This window comes from Hevea brasiliensis, chromosome 1, assembly GCF_030052815.1.
Source record: "Hevea brasiliensis isolate MT/VB/25A 57/8 chromosome 1, ASM3005281v1, whole genome shotgun sequence".
Taxonomy (NCBI): Eukaryota; Viridiplantae; Streptophyta; class Magnoliopsida; order Malpighiales; family Euphorbiaceae; genus Hevea; species Hevea brasiliensis.
In genome coordinates, this window is record NC_079493.1 from 110,106,656 (window position 1) to 110,127,111 (window position 20,456).

The window sequence follows — 20,456 nt, forward strand, 5'->3', positions numbered from 1 at the left end:
GTTTGTTTTTCATCAAAACAATATGAGAATTATTCTCTGTTATATTACCCCTTAAAGCAATTGAGATAGCAAATTTAATTCATTGCCACATCAATTTCTAACTGTAACACCCCAAATTTTATTATTTATGAGTATTTTTGGTATTTTAATTTTATTTGAATTTTAGGAATTTTTTTTGAGATTTTTCGGATTTTAAAAAATCGGGTTCGATTTTCCGAAAATATAAACTTTGATGATTTTTAAAAATTAATTTAAAGACCACGTGGCAAAACTAAAAATATATTTGGAGTCTACGTATTTTTCTGAGTTTTCGGGAATTTTTTTCGGAATTTTTGGACCTCGTTTTCGGTCCCGAGGCAGAGTAAAAATTCAAAATTTTGTATTTCGAATCGAACCGCCGAATCGAATCGACCGACGGATCGGACCGATCGAATCGGACCGTCTCTTCTCTTTTTCTGCCTCTTCCTCCCGCTCGCGACGCCCTCTCCCCTTATCTCTATCTATTTTCTCTCTCCTCCCTCCTGTCGCCACCGCCTCCCTGCGCTCCTCGCCGGCCGCCTCCCGGCCGTCCCGGCCAACGGCAATGACTGAACGGCCGGAAAACGCCGCGCGAAAGTCCTCGCGCCAAGGCCGCTTTCCTCGGCCAATCCGGCCGATCCGGTCACCGATTGGACCGGTCTTGTGTCCAAAACCATCTACTCGAGAGCTTTCCATAGACACCAAGAACGCCGAAATCCATCGAGCGGATTGTCCGATTTTAGCTCGGGAAGATTTTAGCCCATTTCGACTTTTGGGCTAGATTTCTCGAAAATCGTGAATCCCACGAGAAAACCGAGGCCACTAGCACGCTCCATTCGTCGAGAGCTTCGCGACATAAATTTAATTTTTCCGACACCGTTTTTCGGTGGGTCCCACGGAACTTTGTAGTGTATTTTCGAGCACTAAATGAGCTTAGAAAATTCTGAAAAATTTATGTACTAACCCCCGTGTTATGGGCTTCGTGTAGGTATCCTCGATTCGCGAAATTCGGCGATTGACCAAGTACGCAAATTTCGGGCGAACGGACGTTCTGGAAAAGTCTCGAATTGGGCGAGGTTTTGGCTAGCCCCATTGTCGACGTCCGAGCGCGTTCGAAGTCGGAATCGGCAAAGGTAAACCCGAACCTTGTTTTTTCGTAATTTTCTAGTGCTTAAATAGGATTAAAAATCCATAAAATATTCGTGGTAGCTTAGAAAATTACGATTCTTTTTGCAATAGCTTAGTAATATTGCTAAGGACCGTGGGACAAAGTTTTATAATTTTTAGAGCTTGTTTGGGCAGTTTTTGCAAAAATGATCAATAATAAGGACTAAATTGAAATTTTGCGTATTGTGATGTGTGATTGATTTGATGGGCGGGAGGGCTGTGTGATATGATTGAACTGTTGATATATGGATTGTGAATATAGAAGTGCGTTTTTTTAGCCCTTTTGCAGGTTGGGTAGGTCCTAGGTATAGGGGAGACTCTGCCGGATTTTCGGCACGACTTAGGACGTGCTTGATCTTTTCTTTGTTTGTATTGAGTCAAATTTATTAAATAGATGTAATGTAATTGTCAGGTGAGCGGATGCCTTTCTTCCTCCGCCCGGCCACAAGTAATTTGTCATCAAGTTTGTGAGTAAAATATTAATTTTAACTGTAATTTCGATATTATTATATGTTCAGCATGCCCATGCATCACTTATATGCATATATTTATGTAGTTAAACTCTAGGCACGAATTATGTTGCATTGATAACTGTTAATGTGCCATGAGTGTTGTTGTGGTAATTTGGAGCAGTGTGCGTGCGTTGGCGTGCGTGTGATGTGGTGTGGACTATGGATAGGACGGGTAGACACGGCTTGAGTTCTTCGCTGGGACCCGGTCCTTCGGGGTAGACACGGCTTGAGTTCTTCGCTGGGACCCCGATTTGGTATTTAAGTGGAAGTCCGAGTGAGTTCTTGGCACTGAGTTGGATTTAAGAGAGCTGTATAGGGGATCAGCTCCCATATATTATGAATGATGTTACAGGGTGCGTGAGTGCTCCAAATTACCTTTTGATGTTATGATGTGAAAATGATGTTTATGTTGCATTTCACTCTACAGGGTGCATTAGTTCAGATAGTTATAGAGATTATAGTTAAGATTGATATTTTACTCTCTGAGTCGAACGCTCACTCCTGTTCAAAAATTTTTACAGGCCACAGGAGGATATTTTGTTCTGGGTTAACCTGCTTTTCTATCTCGCAGGTTGTTTATCAATATTTGTGTAATTTTATTTACTCCTAGAATTTCCGCATGTGTTAGCAGTAATTATTTGAATTTGGTCTGTAATATTATTATCATGATGGACCTGTAAACTTAATATTCTATGTCTGTTTTGATGGATTGGATGAGGGAGCTGAGCTCCCGTTTATTATTATGTTGATGAGTATGTGGAGGGTGAGCTGAGCTCCCCAATTGACTATATATTGTGTTTACAGGTCGGGTGAGTCGAAAACTCCCCGTTGGTAAGTCCATTTTATGGCCGGACTCTGTCCGTTTGTTTTCTTGAAATTGGGCCCAAATGGGCCTTAGAGTTGGGTTAATGAATAGTTAAGGCTTACTACGGGCCTCGGGGGCTTTAGGCTGGCCCAGGTCCTAGTGCCGGTCCGGCCCATAGGTTGGGTCGTGACAAATGTGGTATCAGAGCTTAGGCTCCAGATTCTTAGGGAATGTTGTCTAAAGTGTTGGGAAGAGTCTAATAGGAGTCACATGCGGAAATATAGGGTCCACATTCGTCTTGCATTGTCATCTTTGCTTCTAGTTACTGCCCCATATGTTATGTATAAATATGAGTCTATAGAGCTGTATAATGTGCAGTTTTGAATTTTGTGGGCTAATGCTGCTGAATTTCAGGAAAATGCGTAGAAGCAGGAGAGCTGCCACTGCACCAGAACCAGATGTGCCCGACGAGGTGTCGGCACAGGATGAGGCGCCTGCCCCGAGGAGGCGGGGTAGGAGGCCTAGAGCTGCTCAAGTAGAGGAGCAGCCAACCCCAGTACAGGAACAGTCCTTTATGGCACAGGGTCCCATGGACCCCATGGCAGCTACTCTAGCTGGTCTGCAGAGAACCATCGACATGATGGCGCAGTATATGGTCCATCCTCCACAGCAGCAGCAGTCCACCGCACCAAGAGAGGAATCTTACAAACAGATCATAAATTTCAAGAAGTTGGTGCCTGGTACCTATGATGTGTCAGACGATGCATATCGGTTTTTGGATTCTAGAGCGAATGAGCGAGTCTGATTGGTGACTGATAGAAGATTGATAGAGTGTATGCAGCACGTCATGGGGCCCATGCCTAGACAATGGATGAATGACTACGTGTTACCCCGGATGGAGGGTTTGACATGGGCTCAGTTTGTGGAACTGTTCATCAATCGGTTTGTGCCAGAAAGCTTCAGAGATCAGAAACAGTGGGCCTTTGAGGCCTTAAGACAGAATGGCAGGTCTGTAGATGAATATGCTACAGAATTTCTGGAATTGAGCAGATATGCCCCTGCAGCAGTAGCTACAGAAAAGATGAAGGTGAAAAGATTCCTAAAGGGGCTTGACAGGAGGTATGCGAACCTGGCCATGATGTCTGATCAGTCTTTTGATGTGGTGGTGGATCGAGCTGCATGATTGAGATTAGCTATGCTGTGGATGACAGCGGAAGAGCAAAGAAAAACAGAGCAGAGGGTTCTTCAGGTGTTCCCCACACGGGTACTATGGATAGTGGTGGCCAAACTACTTACAGAGGAAGAAGCAGAAATAAGAGGAGTGGTTTTAGACACAAATCCCGAGGGTTCAGACCAGGGTACGGATCCAGCAGTGGTAACAGTTCAGGGCAAGGCAGTTCTGGCTCTGGTTCAGGATCCTCTTTGGCACCGTGTGCACAGTGTGGAAGAGGACATTCAGGACCTTGTTTGATGGGGTCAGGAGTATGCTTCAGGTGTGGCCAACCGGGCCACTTTGCTAGAGACTGCCCCGTTTTCAGTGAGCCACAGATGGGGTCACAGGGTTCTGTTGCAAATGTTCCTCGACAATTGTATCCGGGTGCTTCCAACATGGCAGGCAGTCAGTTCAGTGGCCAACAGGGCCGAGGACAAGGGGGACGTGGATTTGGAGGCAGATCAGGAGGTAGAAGTCAGTATCAGGGTTCTGCCACTCAGGGTAGGGGTCAAGCACGGGTTTTCACCCTGACCCACCAGGATGCTCAAGCTTCAAATGCAGTTGTGGCAGGTATTCTTCTGGTCTGTTCTTATGAGGCTCGTGTTTTGATAGATCCGGGTGCTACGCACTCATTTGTCTCCCCTGTGTTTGCCATGAGGTTGGGTAGAAACCCTACAACTTTAGAGTGCCCTTTGTCAGTAGCTACCCCACTTAGTGACAACATAGAAGTAGACATGGTATTTCCGGGTAGCCCAGTGGTAGTGGATGGAAAGATCCTCCCAGCAGACTTGGTTCCTCTACCAGTAATGGATTTCGATGTAATCCTGGGGATGGACTGGTTGGCAACTCATTATGCCACCTTAGACTGCAGGAACAAAAAGGTATACTTCCACATACCTGGTGTGGAAGAGTTTAGCTTTGATGGTGACAGGAGCGTGGCTCCATATAATTTGGTGTCAGCAATTAGTGCTAGAAAAATGTTGAGGCGTGGATGCCAAGGGTATTTGGCATTAGTGAGAGATACATCTGTAGAAGGTGTCAGCATGGAAAATGTTCCTGTTGTCAGAGAATTTATGGATGTCTTCCCTGAAGAGCTCCCAGGGTTGCCACCAGAAAGGGGAATAGAGTTCTTCATTGATGTTATTTCGGGTACAAACCCCATATCCATGCCACCTTACAGGATGGCACCAGCAGAATTGAAAGAGCTGAAGGAGCAACTACAGGAGCTTTTGGACAAAGGTTTCATACGTCCGAGCACTTCACCCTGGGGTGCTCCTGTTCTATTTGTGAGAAAGAAGGATGGGTCATTGAGGTTGTGCATTGACTACAGACAGCTGAACAAGGTGACTATGAAGAACAAGTATCCACTTCCTCGAATCGATGATTTGTTTGATCAGCTCCAAGGAGCTAGATTCTTTTCCAAGATAGACCTATGATCAGGCTACCATCAGTTGAGAATCAGGAATGAGGACGTGTCCAAAACGGCTTTCAGGACAAGATATGGTCATTATGAGTTCTTGGTGATGTCTTTTGGACTCACTAATGCACCAGCAGCCTTCATGGACTTGATGAACAGGGTGTTCAAGCCATTTTTGGACCATTTTGTCATCGTATTCATAGATGACATTCTGGTATACTCTCGGACCGAGGAAGAACACGTGTGGCACTTGAGGATGGTGTTGCAGACGTTGAGGGAGCACCAGCTATATGCCAAATTTTCAAAATGTGAATTTTGGCTAGAAAGCATCTCATTCTTGGGACTCGTGGTTTCTAGTGATGGCATTCAAGTGGATCCCAAGAAAATTGAAGTCAGAATCGATTGGCTTAGGCCTACAATACAACGAGGTGCGAAGTTTTAGGTTTGGTTTAGGTTACTATAGGCGTTTTGTACAATATTTCTCCAGGATAGCGGCTCCACTAACTAAGTTGACCAGGAAGAATGTTCCATTCATTTGGACAGATGACTGTGAGGAGAGTTTCCAAAATCTTAAGGAGTGTCTAACCACTGAACCTGTGTTGACACTACCTGTGAGTGGTGAAGGATACACCGTGTATTGTGACGCCTCCAGAGTTGGCCTAGGGTGTGTCTTGATGCAGAATGGAAAGGTAGTGGCTTATGCTTCAAGGCAGCTGAAGAGGCATGAGCAGAACTACCCCACCCATGATTTGGAAATGGCGGCTGTAATCTTTGCACTAAAAATCTGGAGACACTACCTGTATGGCGAAGTGTGCGAGATATACACCGACCACAAGAGTTTAAAGTACATCTTCCAACAGAGGGACTTAAACCTGAGACAGAGGAGATGGATGGAGCTTCGAAAGACTATGATTGCACCATCGGTACCACCACAGGAAGGCCAATGTTGTAGCAGATGCCTTGAGCGAGAAAATCTTACGCGCTTTGGCACACATTTCAGTAGAGAAGAGACCATTGATTTAGGAGGTACATGAGTTGATGGATCAAGGTTTAATCCTAGATCTTTCAGATGAGGGGGTATTGTTGGCTCACTTTTCAGTGAGGTCGGACTGAGGGACAGAGTTAGAGTTTCCCAAACAGAGACCAACAATTGATGAAGATCATAGAAAGAGTACAAAGAAGGTGAAGGTGGTGAGTTTGGATTTGCCAATGATGGTGCCCTAGTACAAGGTTCTAGGATATGTGTGCCCGATGTGGACAACCTCAGGAATGAAATCATGCTAGAGGCACACTACACCATCTGCAAGATCCACCTGAGTTCCACCAAGATGTACCATGATGTGAAAGATAGCTATTGGTGGAATGGCATGAAGAAAGACATAGCAGACTTTGTGTCCAAGTGCTTGACTTGTCAGAAGGTGAAGTTTGAACACCAGAGACCGTCAGGGAAGCTACAAGAGCTCCCTATCCCAGAATGGAAGTGGGAAATGATCACTATGGATTTTGTGACTGGGTTGCCTCGTACCACGCGAGGATATGATTCGATATGGGTAATTGTAGACCGCTTGACCAAATCAGCTCACTTCTTGCCTGTAAAGACTACATACTCTGTGGCACAGTATGCCCGGCTCTACATTCGAGAAATAGTCAGATTGCATGGAGTTCCGGCTTCCATAATATCTGACAGAGGGCCCCAGTTCACTTCTCGGTTTTGGAGAAAGTTGCAGGAGGCACTTGGCACACAGTTGAACTTCAGTACGGCTTTCCACCCTCAGACAGACGGACAGTCCGAAAGGACAATCCAAACACTGGAAGACATGCTTCGCATGAGTGTCTTGGATTTTGGAGGTCAATGGGATGTGCAGCTAGCTTTGGTGGAGTTTTCCTATAACAACAGTTATCACTCCAGCATAGGGATGGCACCCTATGAGGCACTATATGGAAGAAAGTGTAGGTCTCCTCTGTGTTGGACGGAAATGGGGGAAGCGAAGGTGCATGATGTAGACCTAGTGCAGTACACTTCAGAGGTAGTTCCTTTAATCAGGGAACGGCCGAGGGCGGCTTTCGATGAGATGTAAGAGTTATGCAGACCCCAGACGGAGCGATGTGGAGTTTGCAGTGGGCGACTATGTATTCCTGAAGGTATCTCCAATGAAGGGAGTCATGAGATTCGGAAAGAAGGGCAAGTTGGCACCTCGGTATATCAGACCTTTTGAGGTTACTGATAGAGTTGGAGCCCTTGCCTACCAGTTGGAGCTACCACCCAACCTTTCTCACGTTCATCCCGTGTTTCACATCTCCATGCTCAGGAAATACATTCCCGATCCTTCTCATGTCTCGCAACTGGATGTGATAGAGCTAAAGGAGAATTTGACATTTGAGGTGCAACTCAGCCATAGTGGACTACCAAGTAAGACGGCTAAGATCCAAACAGATCCCTATGGTTAAGGTTTTGTGGAGGAGTCGATCGGTGGAAGAGTGCACTGGGAGTCGAGCGGGACATGCGTAGCAAGTACCCTTACTTGTTCAATGTATAATCATGTACTTTATTCTGCCTTGTGTAAAAATTCGAGGACGAATTTTCTGTAAGGGGGGAAGAATGTAACACCCCAAATTTTATTATTTATGAGTATTTTTGGTATTTTAATTTTATTTGAATTTTAGGAATTTTTTTGAGATTTTTCGGATTTTAAAAATCGGGTTCGATTTTCCGAAAATATAAACTTTGATGATTTTTAAAAATTAATTTAAAGACCACGTGGCAAAACTAAAAATATATTTGGAGTCTATTTTTTACGAGTTTTCGGAATTTTTTGAATTTTGGACCTCGTTTTTGGTCCCGAGGCAGAGTAAAAATTCAAAATTTTGTATTTCGAATCGAACCGGCCGAATCGAACCGGACCGGATCGGACCGGTCGAATCGGACCGGTCTCTTCTCTTTTTCTTCCTCTTCCTCCCGCGCGCGACGCCCTCTCCCCTTCTCTCTTTCTTTTCTCTCTCCTCCCCTCCCCTGCCGCCGGCCAGCCGCCTCCCCTGCGTCCTCCCCTCGCCGGCGCCGCCTCCCAGCCGTCCCAGCCAGCCACCGTAACGCCGAAACGCCGCGAGTCCGCGCGCCGCCCGGCCGCCTCAGCTTCCTCGGCCAAATCCGGCCGATCCGGTCACCGATTGGACCGGGTCTTGTGTCCAAAACCATCTACTCGGCGAGAGCTTTCCATAGACACCAAGAACGCCGAAATCCATCGAGCGGATTGTCCGATTTTAGCTCGGGAAGATTTTAGCCCATTTCGACTTTTGGGCTAGATTTCTCGAAAACCGTGAATCCCACGAGAAAACCGAGGCCACCAGCACGCTCCATTCGTCGAGAGCTTCGCAACGACATAAATTTCGAATTTTTCCGACACCGTTTTTCGGTGGGTCCCACGGAACTTTGCAGTGTATTTTCGAGCACTAAATGAGCTTAGAAAATTCTGAAAAATTTATGTACTAACCCCCGTGTTATGGGCTTCGTGTAGGTATCCTCGATTCGCGGAAATTCGACAGTTGACCGGTGCGCAAATTTCGGGCGAACGGACTGTTCTGGAAAAGTCTCCGAATTGGGCCGAGGTTTTGGCTAGCCCCCCATTGTTAGACGTCCCGAGCGCGTTCCCGAAGTCAGAATCGGCAAAGGTAAACCCGAACCTTGCTTTTTCGTAATTTTCTAGTGCTTAAATAGGATTAAAAATCCATAAAATATTCGTGGTAGCTTAGAAAATTACGATTCTTTTTGCAATAGCTTAGTAATATTGCTAAGGACCGTGGGGCAAAGTTTTATAATTTTTAGAGCTTGTTTGGGCAGTTTTTGCAAAAATGATCAATAATAAGGACTGAATTGAAATTTTGCGTATTGTGATGGGTGATTGATTTGATGGGCCCAGGAGGGGCTGTATGATATGATTGAACTGTTGATATATGGATTGTGAATATAGAAGTGCGTTTTTAGCCCTTTTGCAGGTTGGGTAGGTCCTAGGTATAGGGGAGACTTTGCCGGATTTTCGGCACGACTTAGGACGTACTTGATCTTTTTCTTTGTTTGTATTGAGTCAAATTTATTAAATAGATGTAATGTAATTGTCAGGTGAGCCAGGACAGCCTTCTTCCTCCGCCCAGCCGCCACAGTAATTTGTCATCAAGTTTGTGAGTAAAATATTAATTTTAACTGTAATTTCGATATTATTATATGTTCAGCATGCCCATGCATCACTTATATGCATATATTTATGTAGTTAAACTCTAGGCACGAATTATGTTGCATTGATAACTGTTAATGTGCCATGAGTGTTGTTGTGGTAATTTGGAGCAGTGTGCGTGCGTTGGCGTGCGTGTGATGTGGTGTGGACTATGGATAGGACGGGTAGACACGGCTTGAGTTCTTCGCTGGGACCGGTCCTTGTGGGTAGACACGTGTTGAGTTCTTAGCTGGGAACCCTATTTGGTATTTAAGTGGAAGTCCGAGCTGAGTTCTTCGCTGGCACCAGGTTGGATTTAAGAGAGCTGTATAGGGGATCAGCTCCCATATATTATGAATGATGTTACAGGGTGCGTGAGTGCTCAAAATTACCTTTTGATGTTATGATGTGAAAATGATGTTTATATTGCATTTCACTCTACAGGGTGCATTAGTTCAGATAGTTATAGAGATTATAGTTAAGATTGATATTTTACTCTCTGAGTCGAACGCTCACTCCTGTTCAAAAATTTTTACAGCCACGGAGGATATTTTGTTGCAGGTTAACCTGCTTTTCTATCTCGCAGGTTGTTTATCAATATTTGTGTAATTTTATTTACTCCTAGAATTTCCGCATGTGTTAGCAGTAATTATTTGAATTTGGTCTGTAATATTATTATCATGATGGACCTGTAAACTTAATATTCTATGTCTGTTTTGATGGATTGGATGAGGGAGCTGAGCTCCCGTTTATTATTATGTTGATGAGTATGTGGAGGGTGAGCTGAGCTCCCCAATTGACTATATATTGTGTTTACAGGTCGGGTGAGTCGAAAACTCCCCGTTGGTAAGTCCATTTTATGGCCGGACTCTGTCCGTTTGTTTTCTTGAAATTGGGCCCAAATGGGCCTTAGAGTTGGGTTAATGAATAGTTAAGGCTTACTACGGGCCTCGGGGGCTTTAGGCTGGCCCAGGTCCTAGTGCCGGTCCGGCCCATAGGTTGGGTCGTGACACTAACGACTTAAAAAAAATTTAAATAATACCATTTTGATGAAAATAAAAGCTTAAAATGGTCATGTAACAAGAAGTTCAGAATACCATAAATTGCTATATCATATTATATATTTATAAAATTATTTTAAAAAATAAATTAAAAACTCAAGCAAGTTTCCTATATATGTGGATTATGTGATAAAATTTTGCTGATATAAAAATAGATAAAAGGAGATATATGAGATGGGTACAAGTAGGGATGTAAATGAAATCATCCAAACCGATGGAATTATAATAATCTAATCTAATTTTTATGATTTTTATTTGAGTTATATTAGTTATGAGTTAAAAATTATATAAATCATACATTTTGATTTAGTTTTAAATTTTAAAATTATTAAATTGATGCAATATGAACTTATTCTTGTTAAAAATAGTGAAAAATGGGGAATCATAAAATCTCTACTGTAACTAAATATTTCATATAATGTACGAAGGAATTTGTAAAAATTTTTTATTAAGATGTCTAATTTGAATTCAATACGTTAAATTATATATTTTTTTTCAATTAACAATGGTAACAATTTTAATTATTTAATTTACTGTATGTATGAGTAAGAATTGAGTTAAACAAATCTTAAAAAATATTACATAAATCTAAAAAATTAAGAAAAGGAAAATTATAATTATTAAATTAAATCTAATTCATTTTATTATAAAACCAAAAATATTAATTTTATAAATTATTTTATTGGTTTTAGTTCTAATACTTTCCTCATCTACTTAGTCAATTTTATTTAGATAAATACTTTAAACTCGATCAAACCGAGTCATGTAAACCCTAGATAATGAATGATTGTCGCATTGAAAAATTTAAAGGGAGAAATTAAGAAATAAAGAAAACCCACGATCCAATGGCATGAAATATTTTATGAAATATTTTATAAAATATATTAGGGTCGTTTTCTGAGTCGTGACGTCGCACATTTAAGTCTCAATCAAAGAATTATATTAAAAAAAATTAAAAATAAGCTTAATTTATTCTCTATTTTTTAAAAAATATTTAATTTAATTTATTTTTAATTTTTTAATTCAATTTAATTTTTATATTTTTGATTTAAATTTAAATTAATTAAATACGTAACGCATGAGTTACTTTTTTATATTTTTAATATTAATTACTTAATTAATTATTTTTTTAATGTTAATTAAATAATTATAATTAGTTAATTTTTTATATTTAACTTTTTAATATTATTTAATAATATGGAAAAAATAATATTTTATATTTTTAATTTTATTGGATTATAATTTTTTAATTTTAATTAAGAAAATGAAAATATAAAATAATATTTTTTATTTTAAATATTTTTTAAATTTTAATTTATTATATGAAAATAAAAATATTTATTATTATTATTTTTCAATTTAATTAATTTATTTTTAATTAATTAATAAAAATATAAAAATAATATTTTTTTCATACTTTCATTTTAATTACTAATATTAAATAATATTATTTTTATTATTTAATTTAGTTAATTATAAAATAAAATTAACATTTTAATATTAAAAAATATTAAAATATTAAAAATGGCAAAATGCTCAATTTAGCCCTTGTACTTATTGAAGAAATTTAATTTAGTTTATTTTTAACTTTTTGTCCAATTTAGTATAAAAGTTTTAATTTGAGATCAATTTAGCCCAAAACTTAAAATTTATTAGCTAAATTTCTTAATTTTTTAATTTATATCAAAAATTAAAAAGTTTAGTTTTTTTAATTTTGAGACTAAAATTTTTTATTTCTTAATTTAAGCTAAAAAATTATGAAGCTTAATTTCTTTATTTTTTTAATTTTTAGGCTAAATTAAGCTTAAATTGAAATTTTTAGCTAAATTAGATCAAAAATTAAAAATAGACTAAATCAAACTCTTTCAATAAGTACAAGGGTGAAATTGAGCTTTAATCCATTAAAAAATAGCGTGTGTATATTAATTAGGTTAATTTGAACTTAAACCCGTAAAAGGAACAAAATAAACCAAAAGCTAAAAATAGACTAAAGTGAACATTCCTAAAAAGTATAGGGACAAATTGAGATTATTTTCAAAATAAAATTATACAAAAATTTATAAAAAAATATAAAAACTTATTTTTGACTTCAAATTAAAATAAAGTCATGGCATTGGACAACAATGATCACTTCTTTATGTGAAAGGAATTTATTTTTTTTATTATGATATTCCTAAAATTATTATGAGTTTTTGTAAAAATTATTTTAAAATAAAAGTAAAATAAGAAAAATATAAAAGTATGAGAATTAATGATTATTGGAAATGTAAACACTTTGTTTGATAATATTAGCTGTTAGCTATTTTAATAGTTGTTAGTTATTTTACTAACTATTAGTAATTAGCTGTTTATATAATGATTTAAAATATAAGTGTTTGATAAAAATAGTTATTGTATTAGCTATTAAATGTAAAAGTAGTAGTATTTTCTAGCTGACCCTAATTAAAATATTTTCTCAATGTTTAAAAGTTAGGAGGAGTAACTTTTTGTGAACCATTCTCTTAAACTCTGAACACTATCCCATTGAACAATATAAATAAGAGATATTATGTTTTAACTAAGGTCGAAATACTAAATGTTAACTTAAAAACTATTACTAAACGAGAGTGCATCGGAAGAAACTAAAAATGTTATTTTTTTTTAAGTTGATAATTCATAATTATCATAATGTTAGTACAATATAATCTTCTCATAATAATAATAATAATAATAATAATAATAATATAAACATAAACAATTAAAAATTTCTATTCAGAAATGATCTAATTAAAGGAAAAAATAATATTTTGAGTAGTAACTAATTTTTTTTTTCATTTTGGACGATAAAAAAAATATTTTGCAATATTGTCTTTTTGAAAACTTTCTACTTCTATGATATATAGAAAACTAAACTTCAATGGATGAACATGCCATATTACTTGAAAGAATATCATTATTCATACTTAAGTATCTAAAGTTTTCATCCAAAAGGAGTTAATGTTCCACTATATTTTGAACGGCTAAAAAGTCAGTTAAATATTATAAATACTGCTCAACTCAACTAAGTATTTATTTTAAAATTTAGGGTCGGCTATATGGATTCGCTTTCTCCATTTTAAATAATTTTGGGTTAAATCCTCAAAAATTTATAATGCTTCTAGATCATGTTGTACTATTCTTCTCTAAGTCAATTTAGGTTTATCCCTTTTTTTCTTTTTATCATTTAACCTAATGTGCTCTACTTATAAAATCTTAGATCCACTCCTTTTTTTTTTTCTTTATATCCTCTAATATAATGTGCTCTACTTGTCTAATGGGAGACGGAACCCAATAATAAAGAGAATAAGATTTTGATATTGAGAAAAGAATTTTACATTCACTCCTAGTGGAAATATATTTGAGAAAATAAATTTAGACATATTTTAAATAGGCACAAATATAATAATTTATTTAAAAAAATAAAAAAATAATTTAAAAAAAAAAACTCAATCGGAGACCATCCAGAAAGAGAGAAAAAGGAAGTAAGAGGAAAATGTTGATACAAGCTTCAAAGTCTTAAAAAGCTGCATTTTTTTTTTGCAAAATTTAGAACAAAAATAATTTATTTTGAACAATAAAGTTGAATAGCATGTGTTGGAAGATTGTTGAACTTGCAATTTGTTATCAATTGAGCTTGAGCCTCATACTAATTGACTATACATTGATGCTTTGAATGGAGCGACACTCGTGGATTCTCATGGTTTATTAGTTACATATGTTCCCCTCTGAGCTTCTAATTTTATTAGCCAGATTCCTTCATCCTCGATTAAAAATTATAATTTTATAAGAATTTGATTTAATTTAATTTTTTTTATTAATTTTTATACTGGATACAAGAGTTCCTTTTGAGATAGCCCTCTAATTTATTTTGATTATTCTATTGCCTATTTAGTTTTTTAATAAATTCCATTTTTCCCAAAAAAATAATACCGAAAATATAAAATATATACATAAAAGTGAAAATATTAGATATATTGAATTTTAATTCAATAGTACTAAAATTTTATTTACTGTAATTTATTATATATTAATTATTAAATTAAAAGTGTTCAGTAAAAATAAATATTAGATTAGCCGTTAAATATAAAAATAGTGATATAATTTTATTAATTTTAATTAAAAAAGTCTCTCAATCTTTAAAAGCAATGAGGATAATTTTTTAATAATTCACTCACTCAATTTCTAAAAATTAAATATTATGCTACAATTTAAATAAAAAAAATATTTTAATTAAAAGTAAAATATTAAAAATTATTTCAAAAAATTATTATTGAACAAAAATTACGAAGACTCGAGTTTAAACTTCGGTCGAAATTAATTATAAAAAAACAAAATAAGCTATTAGAATGAAAAAAAAAAAAAAAAAAAAGACGACAAGGTTGGAATTGAAAGGAATTTGACGAATCATGCGGTGACCACTGACTCGTGAAACAGGTGCTTATTTATTTATTTAAAAAAGAAAAAAAATGAAGGTTCCATCTCTTTCCCATACCTCCGGTTACGTGTGGACCGTAAAATCTTATACCGCGTGGGCTTGGCCCACCACATGCTCCCTTCACGTGCCTTTGTTTCCTTCCACGTCATCATAAATTAAATACGAGATAAGAGATCTCATTAATAAAAAGTCAAAGGCCCACAAATACAAAGCTTAAGCTGTTAAGCCCACTTACATATAAAAACTGAAAAAAAGAGTTTTTTTTTTTTAATTTTAGATTTGTAATTTTTTTTTTGTGATAAACATGTATCCTATCATTATCATCATTAATTAAAATAATAAATTTCATCTAACTTTTTTTTTAAAATAAAAAATTAAAATGAAAGCTCGAATCAAATCTAATATCTATCAAATCGAATCTAATATCTATCAAATGAGTAATATGACTAAGTAAAGTTAATGCATTTATTCCGACTTTATTTTAGACTTTTTTTTAACATTATAATATTCATTATATTAAATTGTGAGACTCACTTATTTTTTCTTAAAAAAAAAGCTAAGATTTTATTTGTTTTACTAAAAAATTATTTTAAAAATAATATTTTTTTTTTTATTTTTTAATATTATATTCTAAAATTCTAACTTTTTTTTGGGTATGAAATTATAATTTAGTGTTTTATGAGTAGCTTTAGGTTTAAATTTTCCAACTTTTGCTCGACTCAGATTATACTTATGTGTTTTCCTGTAATTTACGCTATGAAAATAAGTTCAATCCACATTTCTCTATTTTCCTACAATTTACTCTTTGGGTATGTCTGTGAATTAGAATAGTTGCTTGCTGTACAATTTTGCTTTTATTTACTATTTATTAGAATAAGAAAAAATTTCCCCTTTTCTTAAGCTTCACTTATAGGATCTCCTTCAGGATAAAATGAGTTTGTGGATACTTGGTTTAATTGCGAGACACATGAATGAATGACAATGAATGGGAGATGGGGCAAGAGGGGTGGGGAGGCCCAATGGTGTTGAATGGCGAGAGATCGGGGGATGAGTGAGGGTGTTCTCTATCTCTATTGTTGTTGTGGAAGGCTGAGTGATTATTGGGTTTTGATGGAGAATAAGGGACTAATTAGAGAAAAATTATATTATACAATACTGATTCCATGTAGGATGACTTATATGAAATGACAAAATAATCATAGAACAATAATTAAGTTATAATGCATCCCATAAATTCAGTTTTATCCATATGTTAAAAGCAATTTTTTTTTTCAAATGATAACTACTATTTTATACTTAATTGTTACTTCATAATTAGTTTGTCATTTCATGTCAAATACTGACATGAAATTACGATTGTGTTATATAATATCTCCTAATTAGATGATGTGAGAAAATAGTAAATAATGAAAAAGTAACGTGAAAAAATAATAAGAAATGTTATAATTAAAAAAATTAAGAAGTACGTATAATTTTTTACATTTGAAAATAGATAAATGAATAGTAAACTTAAGAATGTACAAATAAAAATAGTCATAACTCTTACTTCCTCCTCCTTGCCCTCCTGAGGTGTAAGAAAAATTAATATTTGAGCGGTAAGAGAGAGTAAAGTTACTAAACGTTACTTATCCTTACCCTTTATTAATTTACCTCTTTTTCAAATAGGGATGTATAAATCACTCACCTCTCATTATTTTTATTTACTCATCTTTCAATTTTATCTAAATAAATTCTAAAAAAAAAAAAAAAATGAGGCTAAAGGTGAAATAGAGGGAGGCAGAGTGTTTTTTTTTAAACGTGTGACTCACAAACCAACAAATATTTTTGCATTAATAAAAGTAATTCATGTGAACTTGATTGAATGGCATTAGTTCAAATGTCCTGCTTTCTCAACAATTATAAGATACCCATTTATTAGTCAAAAAACCATTGGTCTAAAGATGAGAAGTGTGTAATCACATTATGGTACATTGTGATTTGCCTTAAATATGCAACACATTTCTTTAGAAATTAATCATGAATAGCTAGAAAGGATGCATCCATTTTATAAGTTGATTCCAATATCAGAATGAGTTTAACAACTTAGGTGAAATATTTGCTAAGAGATTTGTGTAAAAATAATATATTTATTATTTTAAGGGTGAATTTGTTTAACTAATACCATAACTTTTTAAATGTAATTTTAATTGTTTGACACAATTGTCCCTGTAAAACTATCATCCATAAAAAAAATATTATATTAAATGCAAAAAATTAATATATTTCCATTTTTGCTGTAAATAATTATTATTTTCATGATAAAATAAACACCATAAATTTCGTATTCATAAGTAAAGAAACTCTATCATTTCTATAGATGTTTTTCTATAATCTCTTTCAAATTTATATTAAAAATTACAATTTTAATTTAATATTTTATGTTCTTTCATAATTTTTTTTCCTTTTTCTTAACTTAACAATTATAAAGTAACATTTAATGTTTTGATTATTGTCAAAATATTATCTCTCTTATTTATATCAGTTAATGACATAATATTTATGCTTAGTGTTTAGAAGTTGAGAGGTGATTTATGAAAAATTATACTTCATAATTTTTAGAAGTTAAGAAAGTATTTTGACTAAAGTCAATAAGATAATACCAGTATCTTTTTATATTTAATAACTAATGTAATCATTATTTTTATCGAATATTTTCATTTTAAATTATTATATAAATAATTAATTATTAATAATTAATATCTAACAACAATTAATAAAAATAATTAATTAAAATAGCTGATAACTACTAAAATAATTAATCACTAATATTATAATTAATATGGGAGCGAAATATATTCGCGCCCTTTTGGACATTGGATGTTTTGCAAATTTTTATAGAGCTTGTAGGTAACTGAGATTATTACCTAAAAACAAGCTGCCCATCCATTTTTTTTTTAAAAAGTGATTTTGCAAAATAATAATTTAGAATAAAAAAAAATAAAGTCATAAAAAATATATTAAAAATACTATCTATTCACATAAAAAATAATTAGAAAGATTTATTTTAATGTGAACAAAAATACTATCAGTCATTTTATAATTAGTTGTCATCCGTTATTTCTTCAATCTATCATCATCATTATACAAATTATTTAGATAATTATGATTAATTGATTAAAAAAATTATACAAATTCTTCCTTTTGCAAATTGTTTCAGATTACTCTGATTTCTATTTTAAAGAAATTCTCATTCTATATTTCTTCAAACTCTCTCTGCAAATCCCACTCCCTGTTGGCACAGTTGAAGGATCGATCAACTCTCAAGCCAGATTCTTCTCTCCCTCTATTTTTTGTAAATTACTATTCTTTTTGTCTCTGTGTATGTCGAAATTGCATAAGAACATGAAAAGTTCTACGTATTAATTAATTCTTGCTAATTTCGTTGAGATAACTCTAACTTAAATTTTAAGTCTTCTTAATTTCATTGCTAATGGAGAAAGTATTTTCTTTGATTTTAGTTTGAAATCTGTTTCTTTTTTCAACATTGAAAATTTTGCAACCTGAAACATTCACATTTATGCTCTTTTGAGTGCTTTCTCAAACCATTTTCCCCCTATCTATACTGGATACAGAGTTGGAATCTACAAGTCCCTATTCCTCTACACTACTTCATTTTGAATAGCTTATGTAATTGTTATGTAATTTAAATGTATGCATGTGGGATCTATTCAACTCCCTCCTTTTTCAGCTATGATCAATATTTTTCCTATTCTTGCTGCTTTCAAGCTCATCTATAGGATGCCTTGAATAGCTGTTGCTTGTCCATTATTGCGGTGTAGAAGATGAATCATTAACTTGTATTAATTCTCCTTTAAAAATGTAACAAGGTGACTAGCTGCTCAATTTTTTACAAGTGGTTTGTTTGACAGTTTAATCATTTTTTTGAATTTTCAGGCATATTGCCAGTTGTTTTTTTTTTCCTTTGTTTTCAAGCGAACATTTTGATCCTGAGCACATTACCTTTTTGTGGATATTGCAGTATGAGGGATGTAAGTGAGAAGAATTATTCTGTCAAATCACATGGTGTCAATGTCTAGAGTACTGGTGGAAAAATATTGAGATCCAAAATGCCTTTGTGGGATAACACCTATATTTTATCTCTGCCATGAACTAGCGTTCCAGCATGTTTTTTGAAGTAACACTTGGATAGGAAGCATTAATAGGAGTTATTGTTTACTTTACCTCAAGTGGGGTAAAGTGACAGATATAGGAGTTATTGTTTTAGAATTACTAAAATTCTTAATAGAATGAGTTGTGATCTGTGGCTCCAGTGTCAAGGATCCACTGATCTGAATTATTAAAACAAGAAAGGACAAAATGTTACCTGTAGAAGAATCGAAAGTAGAAACAAGATTGGTGGTTGGAATGGAATTGGAATGTACTGGAGTAGAAAGAACAGAATTATTGGAGGGAATAAGCTGCGAGGCTTGGAGTAAAGTTAGCAAACCTTGATACTGATCCTGAGTTAGACCAATTCCAGAAATGGGACTGTTACCACTTGAGGCTGAGATATAGGTGCAACTTCTATTGTTGAATAATAGCAGTATCCTCTGTGTTGACACAATTTGCAGCTGTCTTGGTTTATAACTAGGAGGATGTCCATGCTTTTTATATCATGTGTCAATAGTATGCCTTGTTTTCCCACAAAAATGAGCAGAACATGTTATCAATAGCAGGAGCAGGTGGCCTTGGACCAACATTAGTAAATGATCTTGGACCAAAAAATGGTCTTGGCTTAAAATCTTGCTGTTCAGTTCTTGCAGGCCCATTAACAAGGACCTTAGGTTCAATTTGATGTCCAGAATCACGACAAGCCAAACTAAGGAATCCGCAATGGAGGGATATTACTTGCACAAAAAATCAATGACGTTTCCTAATGAGTCTCTAGCTATGACAGCAGAAGCACATCTGTTGTGTGTTTTATCCAATGCTGCGTCAAAATTGAGCTTGGTCACACATTCAGCGGAGGCGGGGTCCATCTTTGTGGCAATACTGGTTCATGGGAGCTGATGGATTGTGGCTCATCCCTTGTGGCTAGAAAATCCACATTTTAAGAGCCTGCTGCCGAAGAAATCCCATCCAACAATCTCGAATGTCATCACTAGCTTTGTTTGAATTAACAAATAGATTATTCGATATTTGAATGACTACCAGGCATAGGCGAGGTGTGGCGTATGGGCGTATGGGTGCTTGTTTAGACTAAATGAAATCGAAGGTTTAGGCTGTTATTTGGGATCATTACTGGCGGCTATGGCATCGAAAGAATCAAGCTTTGTTCAGCTTGGCTAATATGCCTCCACCTCGCAGGGTCACTATGTTGGTGCATTGGTGTTAAAAATCAATTATCAAATAACAACAACTAATAACAGATCCGGAGCGTCTCTTGACTTGTTTTCAAAAATCGTTGCTTAAGGTTCAAGTGTATTACAAATCAACTCAATGACACAGCCCCAACAGATCACAACCACCATTTCGAATCCGACGGTCATCATTCCCTTTGATCACACCATACGCACCGTCACACTCATCTGCAATTCTAATATGAGTGGGCAACCAAAAAACAAAA